The sequence below is a fragment of the Hippocampus zosterae genome, chromosome 1 (genome assembly GCF_025434085.1).
Source record: "Hippocampus zosterae strain Florida chromosome 1, ASM2543408v3, whole genome shotgun sequence".
Classification (NCBI taxonomy): domain Eukaryota; kingdom Metazoa; phylum Chordata; class Actinopteri; order Syngnathiformes; family Syngnathidae; genus Hippocampus; species Hippocampus zosterae.
The window spans coordinates 41,065,989-41,074,432 of NC_067451.1; positions in this window are offsets into that span (position 1 = coordinate 41,065,989).

Below are 8,444 nucleotides of genomic sequence, written 5' to 3' on the forward strand. Positions count from 1 at the left end.
ATTGTCCCCAGGTGTGAGTGTGAGCGTGGATGGTTGTTCGTCTCTGTGTGCCCTGTGATTGGCTGGCAACCGGTTCAGGGTGTCCCCCGCCTACTGACCGAAGACAGCTGGGATAGGCTGCAGCTTGTCCCGTGACCGTTGTGAGGATAAAGTGGCTCAGAAAATGGATGGATGGATGGATTAAGTACATTGTATTTGTTGAATTTCTTTGTCAAAGTCAAATCATGTTAAGATGCAACAAACTGATGGGTTGCTTACAAGGACAAGCTAGACTGCAAGAAATTGGAGGGATATTTACAAGGAAAAGCTAGACGGCGAAGGCACTGATTAATACCTTGAAAATAAACCCCACAATCTAAATTTGGGGTGGGCAAACTTTTTGGCTCGGGGGGCCACATTGATTTCTAAATTTGAGAGGTGGGCTGGGTCAGCACAAGATACGGTACAAATAAAAAACTGTATATGTTGACAGTCCATGACAAACATCAACGGAACAAAAGCATTCAAGTTTTGCCATACTTTTTTAAAATGAGAACAGTGAAACACCTATGGTGTTGTTTTAAATACAATTCTTCAAATACACCCTGGTACGTTGGTAGCAACAATGACCCGGCACTGAGTGTTCAGGCTGGGAGTCCTTTTAAGGCCCTAATTACCTGTGACCAACAGGTGTGCAGCTGCCGGGGGAGCCCTACAGTGCCACCTGTTGGTCCATAAACCGAATCATGACACCCTGGATGTTCAGCAGTGCAGGTGAGGACTGTTTCCTGTAGAAGTCCACAACCAACTCCTTAGTTTTTCTAGGACTGATCTGGAGGTGATTCTGCTGGCACCAGTCCACAAAGTCCTTCGTCAGTCTCTTCTACACCCGATCGTCTCCCTCTGTAATGAGGTCTACAATCTCAGAGTCATCGGAGAACTTCTGAAGGTTGCAGGTTGAAGTGGTGTATCTTTAGTCCGAGGTGTAGAGGATGAACAGGAATGGAGCCAGAACAGTCCCCTGCGGCTTTTATACTGGTTTAATTTGCAGAGAAGAGTTTAGGAGCTCGAATTGGGAGTGTAGCATGTGAGAAGGATTGTTCAAAATGTTGCTTGCCTGTTGAATAATATGTCCTGGGGAGCAGGGGGTGTGGGCTGTCCTATTACCTTGCCTGCTGTTTTAACCAGGCTGGTTATCTGAGCCTTAGATTTTACAGTTAGGTTCCCAAATCAACTGGTTATTCAGAACCGCAGGACTGATTCGATGGTTGCTCTATAAAAGATCAACAGATCAACTTCTGCCAACTTCAAAAATCCTGAGACGTCGCAAAAAATGAAGGCGCTGATGGATCTTCGAACAGACCTTTGATACATGTGTCTGCCAGTTAAGCCCGCAATCTATATAAATCCCCAAGTATTTGTAAGATGAGACCTGCCTGATGTTTGCGCCATTTATAAAGATGGGGCTGTGGTCTGGAATTGATTTAGGGTCAAACACCATTTCCTCAGTTTTTTCCACACCAGTCAACAAAATTGTCAATCCCATCACAGTGGCTACGAGTGCTAGAGTCCCTCGTGAGCAGACTAAGGATAGCTCTATCATTTGAGAATTTTAAAACATACTGATTTGGTTGAGAGCTAACACAGTCGTTTGTAAATAGGGTGAACAGGAAAGGTGAGCTCACACAGCCCTATGTAGCCCATGTGCTTCTCATGACCTCATCTGATAGTACAGTTTTAAATCTCACACGCTGTGGCCTTTTTAATAAGAAGGAGTGGTACCACCTAATAAGAAATGGATTGACATTAAACCGAGCCAGTATCTTCAGCAATATGTCTGGATGGACTGAATTAAAGGCTGAGCTGATGTACACAAATAGCAATCTGGCATATGCCCCCTATCACTGTTTTGGACACAATGACAGAAAATATTCTGTCGTCTCAAGTGGGAGTTCCTAGAGTTGGCGCTACTGCGGGCTTCCGTATCGTCTCCCCCTCCCTCCCTGTGCTCTGCAACTTCAAGTAACTGCACCACCTGGCGTCGAAATGCCTGTCATTACAAGTCCAAATGAAATGACTTTACATCGAACCTTAACTGTGTACCAACCCTTGGTGGCCATGATTAAATAGGCCAATGGGCCGGATCCGTCCCGCAGGCCGTAGTTTCCACACCTCTGATCTGAATGGTTAGGATCCCTCCAAAAATCCGAATACAGAGTGTAGCAGAGACACAGCCCTAGGGTTAGGGTTTACACTTACTCCGACAGAAGGGGTCTCTAAATCCGGTCCTCAAGAGTCCTGATCTAGCCTATTGAATTGAATCTTGTTCCACACATCTCTTTCTAATTATCAGGATCGTTATTAGGCTTTTGCAAAGCTTGGTGGTAAGCTGATCATTTGAATCGGGTGTGTTGGAAGAGGCTAGCATATAAAACAGGCTGGATATGAGCGCACCAGGACCAAACTTGGAAACCCCTGTCCTAAGATGATGTAGTTCTGTCTATATGAAATATGGGCAATGTGTTGCATCAGCAAATTTAGCCTAAGGCACCTGAGGGTGAAGAGAAGCCGACTATAAGTCAATAAATCATCGGGAACATCGGGACACAGTATGTCTTGCGTTGTATACAATAGTTCCTTTGCCTTCAAAATGTCAGATTCGCCGATGGTAATCATTTGAATCAGATGTGGTGGAGGAGGGAAAATCCTGAAACAGGCAGAGCAGAGGCGCTCTATAACTACCCGATGACATAAGCGGTGCCTCTGTGCACATGAGCTCTGCAAATTGAATAACTCCAGTTCAGGCCTGTTGCTGTGCTTTTACACCAGGGGTGGGCAATTCCAGTCATGTGTGGACCACACCCAAAATTTTATGTGCACCCCTGGTAATGAACTTATTTACATCAAACCTGCACTGAAAAATAAGATCATTTTCAACCAGTCATGTGTTGCACATGATTAAAATGTTGGAAACCGATGACATTTTCTCGTGTTTTCCTCAAAAATTAGCAAATGATAAATGTTAGTTTGATACATTATAATCATGTGCAACCAAAAACCAAGTACTTTTATTTTCAGTGTGCAAGTCGGGGGCTGTTCGACACCATGCCATTGCAACGTCGTTCACGTCGATGAATTTCAGCTATCTGTCAGAGGTGGGCCGCCATCCAATTCCACTCGGCACACAATGAGCGGAGGGAGGGCAGTGTTGCGGTTGTCGTGTATCAAAGATTAAAAAAGAGAGAACACAAGTCAATAATTGTGTTGTTGTTCTTTGCTTTGGCAGAGAAGGTGATTTTGTAATGGGCCTGCAATCAATATTTACTGTACTTCCCACTTTGACTTTGGACTTAACTGCAGCATTTGATACAGTGGATCACAGTATTCTGCTGACTCGTTTGCAGCACTTGGTGGGCATTGGCAGCAGTGCTCTTGAGTGGTTTAGGTCATATCTAGCTGACAGGACCTTTTGTGTCAGCCTTTGCTGCTCTGAGTCACGCACTGCTCCCCTGTCATGTGGTGTTCCACAGGGCTCAATTCTGGGGCCTCTGCTGTTCTCGCTGTATCTGCTCCCATTGGATTCCATCTTAAGGAAACATGGTATTCCCTTCCACTGCTATGCAGATGACTGCCAGATCTATGTCCCACTGAGCAAGTAAGACGCCTTCTCATTAAGGCCACTCCTATCCTGTCTGGAAGAAATCAAAACCTGCATGGCACAAAATTTCTTGAAATTCAACGAAAAGAAAACAGAGGTGATATTGTTTGGTCATAGTGGCCCTTCTACATTCCATCCTGTAGACTTGGGCCACCTGTCTCCTTATCTGAAATCAACGGTCTCAAACTTGGGCCTTAAACTAGACAGTGATTTCAAACTCGATCGGCAAATTGGTGCCGTTGTTAAATCCAGCTTCTTTCACCTTAGACAGCTGGCCAAAATAAAACCTCTCCTCTCACATGAACACTTTGAGACAGTAATTCATGCCTTTGTCACACCCCGGTTTACTGCAATGCCCTGTACTTTGGAGTCTGCCAGTCCTCCATTAAGCGCCTTCAGCTGGTCCAGAATGCCGCTGCTCGCCTCTTGACTGGTACTCGTAAGAGGGAGCATATAACTCCTACATTGGCATCCCTTCATTGGCTCCCCATTCATTTTAGTGTTATTTTCAAGATCCTCCTCTTTGTTTTCAAATCACTGAATAATCTCGCGCCACCTTACCTCTCTGAGCTCATTCGCCCCTACACACCTGCTCGGCGCCTCAGGTCTGTGGACCAGTCTTTGTTAGAAGTACCAAGAACTAAACTGAGGCTCAGAGGGGATCGAGCCTTTTCTGTTGCTGGTCCCTCTCTCTGGAATGACCTCCCACTGAACATTCGGCAAGCCTCCTCGCTGCCCATCTTTAAAGCCCTCCTCAAAACTCACTCGTATTCTTTGGCGTTCGACTCAGCATGACTTAGATTTGTTCTTGATTTTACTGCTTGGTGCTTTCTACCACCTTTATTACCGATTCGTCTTACTGTTTGTGTGTATGTTAAATCGCTCCATGTACAGCACTTCGTATGCAGCGATGGCTGTTTGAAAGTGCTCTATAAATACTGTTGACTTGACTTGACTTGATATTTTTCCATTTCCACGTCTCACTTATTCACAATCATCACCACCACTTTCATTCGATGGAATCTTAAAATCCAGGGACTTTGGTGGACCACAGAGGAATGAGCTACTTGATCTCCCTCAGTTTCCCCAAGCAATGAGGTAAAGCTACTTTGCAAACGGAAAAATATGATATTAAAGTTTTACAAGCCTTCACTAAAAATAAGCAAAATACTCCTGGCTGAATTATCAATAAAATGGTAGTATGAGTGCTTTACCTTCCACCGGGGAGCTAAGAGCGCGAGGGACAAAAAGAGAATGCTCATTTTCAAGTCTACGTACAAGTGTGTAAGAGTGTGTCTGAGAATGAGCGACACCACGCATGACCTGTGAGAAAATGTGACTCGGGCTTGAGGTTTTTGTGTCTCCTGTGGCGGAAGGGATGAGAGGTCAGGGGTCACTTTAGGGCTGAAATAGGGACCCCCACACCCCAAAAAATAATTGGCTGAGTATTGGGACTGGCTTCTTAAAAATGATGAAACAGCATCTGTACATCCTGACATGCTGACACTTATCCAACAGTGGGCGGGCAAACCCCGATGGCAAAGAGTTGGTTGAGCTGGACATCTGTAGATACCTAAAAGCATGTCACTGGGACAATCAATCGTTGTTGTGAACCATCAGCAAGTCTGCTCAGCTCGGCTGCTGCCCATCTGCCAATGACTCAAGTCATTCACAAGTCCAACTGTGAAAGAACCTTGACTAGAAATTGAAAAACACACATGAAGCGGGCAATTTTAATCCAGTACTTATTCATGACTGTCATTTACTGCGCAAAACAAAAATCTGAGAATTGTAGTGTGCCAGTGAATTTTAGCTCCTGAAAAGACCATTTGTGTAGCAGTGTGAAATATGTGCTGTCATATAACTTCATTTATGTCTTCCTTTTTGTGTAAATACAACTGAAGACACAGCAGTTTCACTGCAATCTTACCAGGATCTGAAATTTGAATACTGTCACAGTGAAAACAGAGCACTCTGATGACATTCAAAGTCAAGATTTTCGATACATCTCTTTATTGGAATACTGTATAGGTCAATTGCGCTCTTTTGTGTGTGTATATTTGTCTGCATTTGATTTTGGATAGGGGCTGGGGTGGCTGCATTTTTCATGCGTTGGAGCTTCATTGATGTAAGGAAAACTGGCCTTGATTGTTTACTTATGGAAATGGAGTGTGCTTTTGTAATTTTTTGAAAAACCTTTTTTGCCTAAAATGCCCAGTGATAGTGGGATTATTATAGAAGAATAATATTAATGTTTCCATTTTTGGTAAATGTTTTTATTGGGGGGGGGGTGTAAAATATGTAGATATATTTACCTATTATGATGTTTCTTTTGGTTTACAATTGAGAATAATTGTCAATGTGTCCAATTTCTTAAAAATGCAAATTGAAAGACTTAGTTGTCAATGGATTTTTGATTAGGTTTTTTTTTTGCCTGTTTTGTTTTGTTAAGAGACTTTCCTGGTTTTAGTGTGAAGGGTTCTTCTTAATATAATCGTCGAAAGAATTAAGAACGAATATCTTAATAATTGATTTAAGAAGGGACAGTTCAGCGAGTGATTCTGTCACTTTAGAATTTGGCAAAAGCTCTTAATCTGTCCCTTCCTGTCAACACATTAATTGTGAGTGTGCGCGCACGTGCATGCGTGTGTGTGTGCGGTCAGACCCACATTTCAGTTTCTGCCTGCGTTGGTTAACACCAAATCTGTGTTTAATCAGACTTTAATCTCAGAATTCTCACTTTAAAGTCAGAATTCTGACTTTAATCTCAGAATTCTGACTTTAAACTCAGAATTCTGACTTTAAAGTCAGAATTCTGACTTTGTGATGTTCGTGGAGCTATGAATTGTGACCGTCAGCGTGTGGCGTGACTTGAAAGAAAGGACATCATGTCGTTACCCAGCGACTTTTTGCGTGGCCGAGGAGTGTCGGAGGACATCTTTTCACTTTTGGAGGAGCAGAGGGTGAGTAAACAGTGCGTCGTGTTTGTTTCATTTGGAGTTAACGTGCTCCATGAAGCTTGTAGCTCCGTTGCTAGTCCGAATGTCATGAATGGATGCACCCAGTTTACATTCGTGAATAAGTAGAACGTAACCAATTTAAATGGGTACGTTCCTGTGACGCCACACAACGTTGTTAAAAACAACACCACTCTCGACATCGAACCCGGATGGCAGTAGCCGTCTGGAGCATCGTTGCAGCCTACCGTATTTTCACGACTATAAGGCGCCATTAAAAGTCTTAAATTTTCTCCAAAATGGACAGGACACCTTATGGTGCGGAGCGTCCTTTATATGCGCTGAGTTCCAAAATCTGACTGACAGCCAACACGCTGTTTATATAGAGAAAAGGTGGAAGTGACTGTGGCCAGGCATGCGGGAAAGAAGTCGGCCAATCAGGGAAGGGTGGGCGTGTATATATACATATATGGAGAGGGAGAGAGAGAGAGAGAGAGAGGGAGAGAGAGGACAGGGAAGCTAGTCCGCCAATGGTGAAGGGTGGGCGTGTAAGTGGACGCCTCAAGCCAGTACCAACACTTGTATAGAGTGTGGCAATGTGCATTGTTGCAAAACAACTCCGGTTTTGGTTTCTAAGAACCCCTGAAAATAAATTCGACAAAAAGACACGCCTACGAAGCTCAGTTCAAACTTAAAGCCACCGGTTATGCTTTTGGCATGCGTGCCCATCTCACAGCAGCGGTGAAAAAACAAGTCAAGCAAATGAACTCGGAGCTTGCCGTTATTCCCGGAGGCTTGACTAAAGAACTCCAACCGCTGGACATTGGCATCAACCGGGCGTTCAAAGTAAAGTTGCGAACGGCATGGGAACAATGGATGATCGGTGGCAAACACAACTTTACAAAGAGTGAGAGGCAGCGCTTGGCGAGTTACGCCACAATGCGCAACAACGAGAGGGAACGCGGCGTTTTTGATGGATTACGGTACTTGCACAATTGTTCAATTCTTTCTACACACACAGGCGCTGCCACCATGTTTCGCTCTGTTCTTTACTTTCAAATGTGGGAAAGCTTCACTCGAGAGAAATGTTGACTTTGCTGTTGCTACTCCTTCTTTCCGCTCGGCAATGCGTAGCAACTCACACTAGCATGTGATGCATTCAATGACAACTGAGATGTGCAGTCCTCTGCTTCTGATACAGAGGATGAGGACTTTGATGGATTTCTGGGTGATGATTGATCGAAAAACGTGAGAACATTGTACGATGGCTAAATAAAATACACCCGAACTCAGTTCTGCTTTCGTTGCCTTTTTAAAAACGTGTTTTTTTCTCATCTGTATGCTACCGTATGCTTCAAGCTAACGTGTTAGAGTGCGCGCATGCATGCCGTATGTTTAAGCTGGCGTATGTTTTACCACTGTAAAACTGCGGCCATTCGTGCGGTGCGTACTGTGTATGTGTAAAATAAAGAAATGTCACCCATTAATGAGACTGCGGCCATTTGTACGATGCGTCGAATAGTCGTGAAAATACGGTAATTGCCGTGAACTGAACACACCTGTGGTCGTGTCGTAGCAAGTACTGTAGTGACGTGCCGAAATTCAAGGCTACATCATTTGAAGTATGTGCACACGCATGCATAAATGAAGTCAACAGTTGATGAATTGCTGTCTGAATAGGGACTTTATTATCATAGTTACATATTTTAATACAAATAGGTTATAGAGTAATTTTCAAGCATAAATGTATCTTAACGGTTTTCAACATTGAAGAGTTGCAACATATTTGCCTGTGTATTTGGTTTACAATTGTAGAGATTAGTATTACATTTGTGCTTCATACTTTAAAA